Genomic DNA, 7500 nt, shown 5'->3' with positions numbered 1-7500 from the left:
CTTTTATTCAGAAAAGGATAAATACCGCTGGGTTATTATTATTCCTGTTTTTAGAGAGGATAAATACCGCAGGGTTATTTTTTCTTATTTTTCTTTTATTTAGAAGAAAATGAATACCGCGGGGATATCATCATTCCTGTTTTTAGGATAAATACCGCAGGGTTATATATTCTACTTTTATTCAGAAGAGGATAAATACCACGGGGTTATTGAGATTCCCTCATTATCTCTCGTTATGAATTTCGTTCCTCGTGAGACAGACGTTTTTTTTTTTTTTTCAAGTGAAATGATGGGGGACTGAGGAATAATATAATATGTATCTTCTTAATTTCGACGAAGCGCTTCTCTTCATTAATTCCACGTGATTTTAAGAAAGATGGAAAAGAGAGATAGAAAGAAAAACGATCTATCATGCTTATGTTGCATCAAAAATAGTGTTTAAAATAGAAGGATAGATAGAAAATCTATCTATTATTCCTACGTTGTATTAAAAAAGAAGAGTAGGAAAAAAAAGAAAAAAATAACTAATATGAAAAATGATAATAATAAGTGAATAAATAAAAATGATAATAATCAGAGGGATGAAGTTTCAAAAAGAAAATTCTTTAGACGAATTACGAAAAAAAGGCCAGAATAATGCCAATGCCAATATCACCAATCAAATAACTGGTAAAAAGGTATATCAGGAATTTGAAAGGAAAAACAGAAATGCAAAATGATAACTGCAAGGACTTGTTTCAACATGTTGACCACAAGTTTGCCATTTCATTTTTTTTTTTTTTTTTTTTTTTTTTTTTTTTTTTTTTTTTTTTTTATCAACAATGAATTCCAGATTTCAGAACAAGGAAACTCTCGAATTGCCTCTCTGCCAATGTCGGAATTACTGTTTTTTTTTCTTTCTCTTAGCGACAAATTATATTTTTTTTATTTCATGTTGTGAAAGGTCAGACAGACAGACAAACAAAGAGACAGGCCGACAAACAACAGACAGACAGTCAAACAGAGACAGACAGATAGACGGACAGACAAAGATAAACAGAGGGAGTGACAGATTTGTAATAAAGAATAAGATAGCAAGAAGAAAAACGATAGAGAGAGAAGAAACGAAATATAAAGATCAAGACAGTGCTATCCTTTTTACCATTATGATACTGAAAATCTGTAAATATAAGACGCATTGCTCAAAACCACTGTTCATAATCATTACTTAGCGTATCCATGCTCTTGAACATTACCACTATTGTCTAATCTACTCCTCTTTTGAAACAAGCGATTAGTTTCATTAGCGACTTCTAAGATGATAGTGATACGCAACCTCTCCCACCCTTTTGAGAAGTTTCCAGTTATGGGCTTACGTCACTTATAGAGTTAATAATACTTCGCAAACCAGCTAACTTTTCCTCCCTGTAAATCAGACACTGAGCATGTACAGTTAGCCTGATTCATGGCATCAGAGGACACATGTTTTAAGCATAACTGGACCATTTTTCGTTGTCCAAACCGTGTGTACTTGTATATACTGGTGTGTATTTGCGGTGGTTGCCAGTGGTTTCAAATCTGCTGTCGCAGCCTCGTAATATACCTCCGTTTGTTTTGTTTTTTGTTATGACATTTTTTTTCCCTTTTTATTTTACTTAATCTGCTTATTCGTTGATTGTTTAGATTATATTTCGTTGCATATGTATGTTTATATATATATATACATATATATGTATATATATATATATATATATATATATATATATATAAATATATATATATATATATATATATATATATATTAGAGAGAGAGAGAGAGAGAGAGAGAGAGAGAGAGAGAGAGAGAGAGAGAGAGAGAGAGAGAGAGAGAGAGAGAGAGAGAGAGAGAGATAAGTATATATTTTTTCTTCCCTCTAATGGGTAATGGTGATCCTTTATAACTGTTAAGGGAAACGATTGCAAATGGTTTGAAAATCACCGTGATGCATAGATTTTGGGATAAAAGGTAGATAAGCATTTTCATGGGCACTTTACTCCAAAATTATTATTGTTATTACCATTTTTTTTGAGGGGGAAGGTTAGAAAAAGAAGTAAAAAATATCTTTACCTCGTCTAGGTGCGTGTTATATATATATATATATACATATATATATATATATATATATATATATATATTTATATACACATTACGACATTTTCTATAATACCTTTAAAGGAAAAAAAATAGCTTGGCATTAACACTAGGAATTCACACACCTATTTGATAACCATTTATAACTATTAACAATTCCTTCATGTTCTTTTTCCCACAATTTCGATCTCACTAATCAATAACAACATACTGTAACACAAGAAGTAAAATTACACACACACACACACACACACACACACACACACACACACACACACACACACACACACACACACACACAATACCCTCTTGAATAATAAGAATAATAAAAATATCATAGCAATGGTGGGCTGCCGTGTTCATTGTGGAACGGCAAAGATTGATATGATTTTGAGTGACAGGCCGACGTATCTGCTCTCCCGATGCTTTTAGTGGAGAGACAACGATAGCGCGGCCAGAGTCAGGCAAAAATGTCAAACGCTTTTTTGAAGCAGGGCCTTGTGCAGAGCCTTTAGTCGTGTTCCAGGTGAATATATACACAAAGCTCTACACATGTATGTATACACAAACACCAGTTTCTTTACACAGACACATACACACACACACACACACACACACACACACACACACACACACACACACACACATATGAATATAAATAGATAGACAGACAGATAGTAGTGTGTATGCATAGAGAGATAGATACATAGATGTACACACACACACACACACACACACACACACAGACACACACATATATATATGTATGTATATAAAGAAAAAGAAGAAAATTATGTATATAAGCACACACACACACACACACACACACACACACACACACACACACACACACACACACACACACACACACACACACACACACACACACAAACACACACAACCCCCCCCCCACACACACACACACGTACATATGTATGTGTGTGTATTTGTGCGTATATCTTAACAGAAAGATCTTTGGATAATTAGTAAACCGGTATTTATACAACAGCGGCTACATGCAAATACTTTTGTTCGAAATCCTCTATATCTTACAACTTGAAAAAAGATACAGTGAATCAAAATATTTTCGAGGCACATTTTTTCATATCAAATTCTTCTAGAACATAAATTTCCCCGACATTATGCGACCTTTGTGTTCCAAAACATTATGCAGTTTTTTATGCCCTTGATACGAATAATAAACTGTACCCTTTGTAAGATGGGTAGCTTGGATGCATTCTTGCCAAATTTAATACTTTACATAAAGGGTTGAAAGTAGTTTAGATATTGTTTAGATATGGCTAAGTGTCTTGGCGTTGTACAAAAGATGAACGTTTAATGTACCCAAAGTATGCTAGCTCCCAAAGGTCTATTTGAAATAATGTGCTATACAATATGAAACACTGGACGATGCTATTTGAACCATATTGTGCGCGGTGGCAGGAAATGGTAGGCAAATGGTCACATGACATCGTTCAGTTTATCAAAAACACTCATGGAGAGCAGCAGACTGAAACTTTATTTTATTTTCATTTTTTTTTTTTCGCTACAAAGGATATTTCGGTATCAAAGCTTTGGATATCAGTTAGTAATTTAATTTAAACACATCGATCCTGAAGCTCATATAGGTCATCTGCGATTTAAAAGGAAAAACTTTAAGGTGTCGTACTCAATTTTAGTAGTATATATATCGCTCCCTATTAGAATATGGTATATTCTGGGTCCTTTCAATAGTTTAATGGGATTTATCTTGCGTTTCCCCACGCGTTTATATAGGTTGTGGTTATTTGTGATTCATGTCACGAATGGTCATTTTCTTCAAGTAGATTTATAGGAGCAGTGAGAACGAACCTTTGCCTGGTACGCCTGATTCGCTTCTTTGGCAAACTTCAAGTGAAAATAGCCTTACATCTCTTTTTCTGTCTGTTCCTCTTCCTTTTTTTTATTTTTATTTTTATCTCTTTCTGTCCTTTCTCTTTCTTCTTCTTTTTTTCTGTCTTCTTTATCTATCCTCCCTCTCCCTCCCCCCCCCTCTCTCTCTCTCTCTGCATCATCCCTTCTTCCCCCTCCCTCTCTTTCTCTCTCCCTTTTTCTCTTTCTCTTTCACTCTTCTCTCTCTCTCTCTCTCTCTCACCTTCCATCCCTTTCTCACATGGAATTGCAAAAGATAAATGTCAATATTTCACTTATAAGCTGGACATTTGCTTAGTCAGCAGATGAAAAAGGATCCAAATCGCAATGCCACCACCTTTTTCCTGTAAAGAAGAAAGAAAGAAAGAAAGAAAAAGTTCGTGTTACGCCATCAAAGAGTTCTGGAATCAGTTGGCCTTCTGTGGAGTTCCTTAGTAACGTGAAAAGTCTTCCAAAGTCTTCATTGACACCTTTCTTACCTGATGCACGTCTTCTTTCAGGTGAGGTACTTCGTTTTCTATGATTTGCAACTTGGAGTTTTTTTTTTTTTTTTTTTTTTGTGTGTGTGTGTGTGTGTGTGGTGTGTGTTTGTGTGTGTGTGGTGTGTGTGTGTGTGTGTGTGTGTGTGTGTGTGTGTGTGTGTGTGTGTGTGTGTATTGTGGTGGCTATTGTGTTTTTTTTAAATTTTATTTCCATATTTCAATTGCTTATTTACTTTTTGGAATATAATGTTCTTTATATTCTATTTTATTTTCGTTATATTTTTTCATTTTTTTTAAACTACTTTTTTCTTATTTAGCTTTCAGCACGTGTCTTCGTCTCTATATTTTATTCAATTTTGTTTTTTTTCCATTTACATCATTTTGTTGTACATGAGCAATTTATGTAAAGAAAAAACAAATCATATATATATTTTTTCTATTACTTTTTCCGTGGCTTTTAATTATTTATTTTTTTCACCCCACCACATTTATGCCTATGCATGAACAAAATCCAACGACACTGGATGGAACAAGGGCAAAAATAGTTTTTTTTTACTTGAAATAATATTCTTTATTTTGTACAAACACTATGCCAACCAGGAAAAAAAATTACAGCATATCTCAAGAAGATTTGAGATTTTTAAAAGATTCTTTATACTTCCTTTATTTGCAAGAAAATTCACAGTTCATAAAATCATGTCCATTATTCTTTCTTCGTGTTAAATGAAAAGCTAAAACAATGGCAAATATTATAACAAATATAAGATAATTTGGAAAAGAGTAACGGCAGTGTTCTGTCATGTCACACCGTATTGGCTGTGGCATATTTATCAGGAATGACTTCCGCTTTCTGTCATTTCTAAAATTTCCTTTCTGCGTCTTTGTAATTAGAGATTTTTGGTATAATTTTATTTAGGAATAATGAAAAACACTATTTTTAGTATCATATATTATAATAAGTCATTTTAATTATTCTATATGAAGAACAAAAATGATTTAGTTTGCCCCGTGATCTATAATCCTAGGCGTGTTTTAAAAGAGCACATCAAATTTGTAATTTAACTATTAAAACTCAACTTGTTAAAAAAAAAAAAAAAAAAAAAAAAAAGATTTTAGTATAATTTTTAAAAATCTTTATGCTTGGATTTCCTGCTAAATATTTCAGTGATGTTATTTAGAGTCAGTTATCACCTTCAGATTTATAAAAGAGAGTCTGTCTGATATCTGATATCGTCCCGTCATGCATCCCGTCATGCATTTTATATCGCATTCTTATTCATGAATCACCGTGCGCATAGGAAGGGTTTTAATATAATTAGCCTTGTAGATTCACCAAGAAAATAGAGGGGGGTGGGGGGGGGATTGTTAGCCTATAAGAAAAGCTTTTTATCTAGGCCACTTTGCCCTATATTTTAAATCTTTATTTATATGATTATTTATTTATTTATGATCATTATCCGCCTACCTCAGTCCTTAGAATAATAAGGCTAAAATTTCAGACATAAACTTTACCTAATGATCCCTTCTAAAAAAGTTGGTATTTCGTGTCAAGTGGCCCCTTAAGTATTACTATGAATTTTTCATTATTATCGTTACAGTCTTAAATTACTCCCTACAGAACAAGCATGTGGTGAACTTTGAATTCCTAGCGTATTTCAGTACAGTCATTCTGTATCTAAACGTAATTGAAGCTAAATTCTCACGTACAGATAACACTCATAGACATCAGCCACAGTAAACAAAGTCATATAAAATTATATGATTGTGCGTAACGATTTATTTTAATATATATATATATATTTATATCTAATCTATATCAATGATAGTCATTCTTTATCATACACATTACACAAAGCATCTTGTTCTTTTAATCTATGAACCCCACGTGACAAATAACGAAATGGATTTGGTCTGTTTAGTTTTTTTTTTCTTTTTTATTTCGTCTCCTAAGCTCACATAACATTATCTACACTCTCTTCATTCACACGACAACAAACAGAGACTAAGAATGCAATCACTAGGAATCGTCTGATGACTTGATGAATTGGTACGAGCAGTTGGTGAGGCCCACGAGTTGCGATGCTGGCACCTCCTGCTCGAAAGGTGGCACTCGCTGCTGCTTCATCTCGAGGCGGACCTGGAAGTAGAGGATTTGTTTATGTAGTTCTTATTGTCATTAATAATAATAAGAACAATTTATCTCCTTTTCCCCCTCTCCCTCCACTCTCATCCTCACCCCCCCACCCCCTCCACCCTCTCTACACTCATCCTCCCCCCCTTCCCCCCTACATCCTGCACCCTCTCCACCCTAATCCTCCCCCCTTTCCCCCCCCACACCCTCCACCCTCACCCTTCCCCCCTTTTCCCCGCACACCCTCCATCCTCCCCCCTACCCCCCCTGCTCCCCCCTCCTCCTCCTCCCCCCAGCCCCCGCCCCAACCCCCTGCCCCTCCTCCTTCCCCCACCCCCTGCCCCTCCTCCTCCCCCCATCCCCCTGCCCCACACACCCCCCTGCCTCTCCTCCTCCTCGCCCTACCCCCCTGCCCCTCCTCCTCCCTCTCCCCCTCACCCCGGCCTCACCTCCTCCCTCCCCCCCTCACCCCCTCATGACCCCCCGGCCTCACCTTCTCGACGTCCCTCATGACCCGTAAGAGATTCTGCCCCGCCAGCTTCTTCAGGTCCTCCATCGTCCACGTCGGGTCGGACAAGAGCTCGGCGAACAGGTGCGGATACTTCGAGACATCTTCCAAATTCTCCGGGAGCCTGGGAGAAACAGCTGGATTAGTGCTGTTGGGTTGGTTTGTCTTTTGTTCTAGGTTTGTTTTGATGCTTTTTGTTTGTTTGGTTGGTTTTGCTGTCTTTTTTGTTTGGCTGTGTGTGTGTGTGTGCGTGTGTGTGTGTGTGAGAAAGAGAGAGAGAAAGAGAGAGAGAGAGAGAGAGAGAGAGAGAGAGAGAGAAAGAAAGAGAGAGAGAGAGAGAGAGAGAGAGAGAGAGAGA

At 36.3% G+C, this 7500-nt stretch overlaps 1 long non-coding RNA gene across 1 annotated transcript in view; it reads right to left on the bottom strand.

Annotated features, from left to right (window-relative positions):
- Nucleotides 1-5543: 5543 nt before the first annotated feature.
- Nucleotides 5544-7500, bottom strand: part of LOC125046837 — a 12361-nt gene continuing 10404 nt past the window's right edge. The window contains exons 2-3 of the long non-coding RNA XR_007116679.1: nucleotides 7128-7266; nucleotides 5544-6640 (exon numbers count right to left, since the gene is read on the bottom strand). This is a non-coding gene — a long non-coding RNA (uncharacterized LOC125046837). The remainder of the gene's footprint in view (nucleotides 6641-7127; nucleotides 7267-7500) is intronic.

This window comes from Penaeus chinensis, chromosome 39 (genome assembly GCF_019202785.1).
Source record: "Penaeus chinensis breed Huanghai No. 1 chromosome 39, ASM1920278v2, whole genome shotgun sequence".
NCBI lineage: Eukaryota > Metazoa > Arthropoda > Malacostraca > Decapoda > Penaeidae > Penaeus > Penaeus chinensis.
This window is presented reverse-complemented; position numbering and strand designations above follow the sequence as displayed.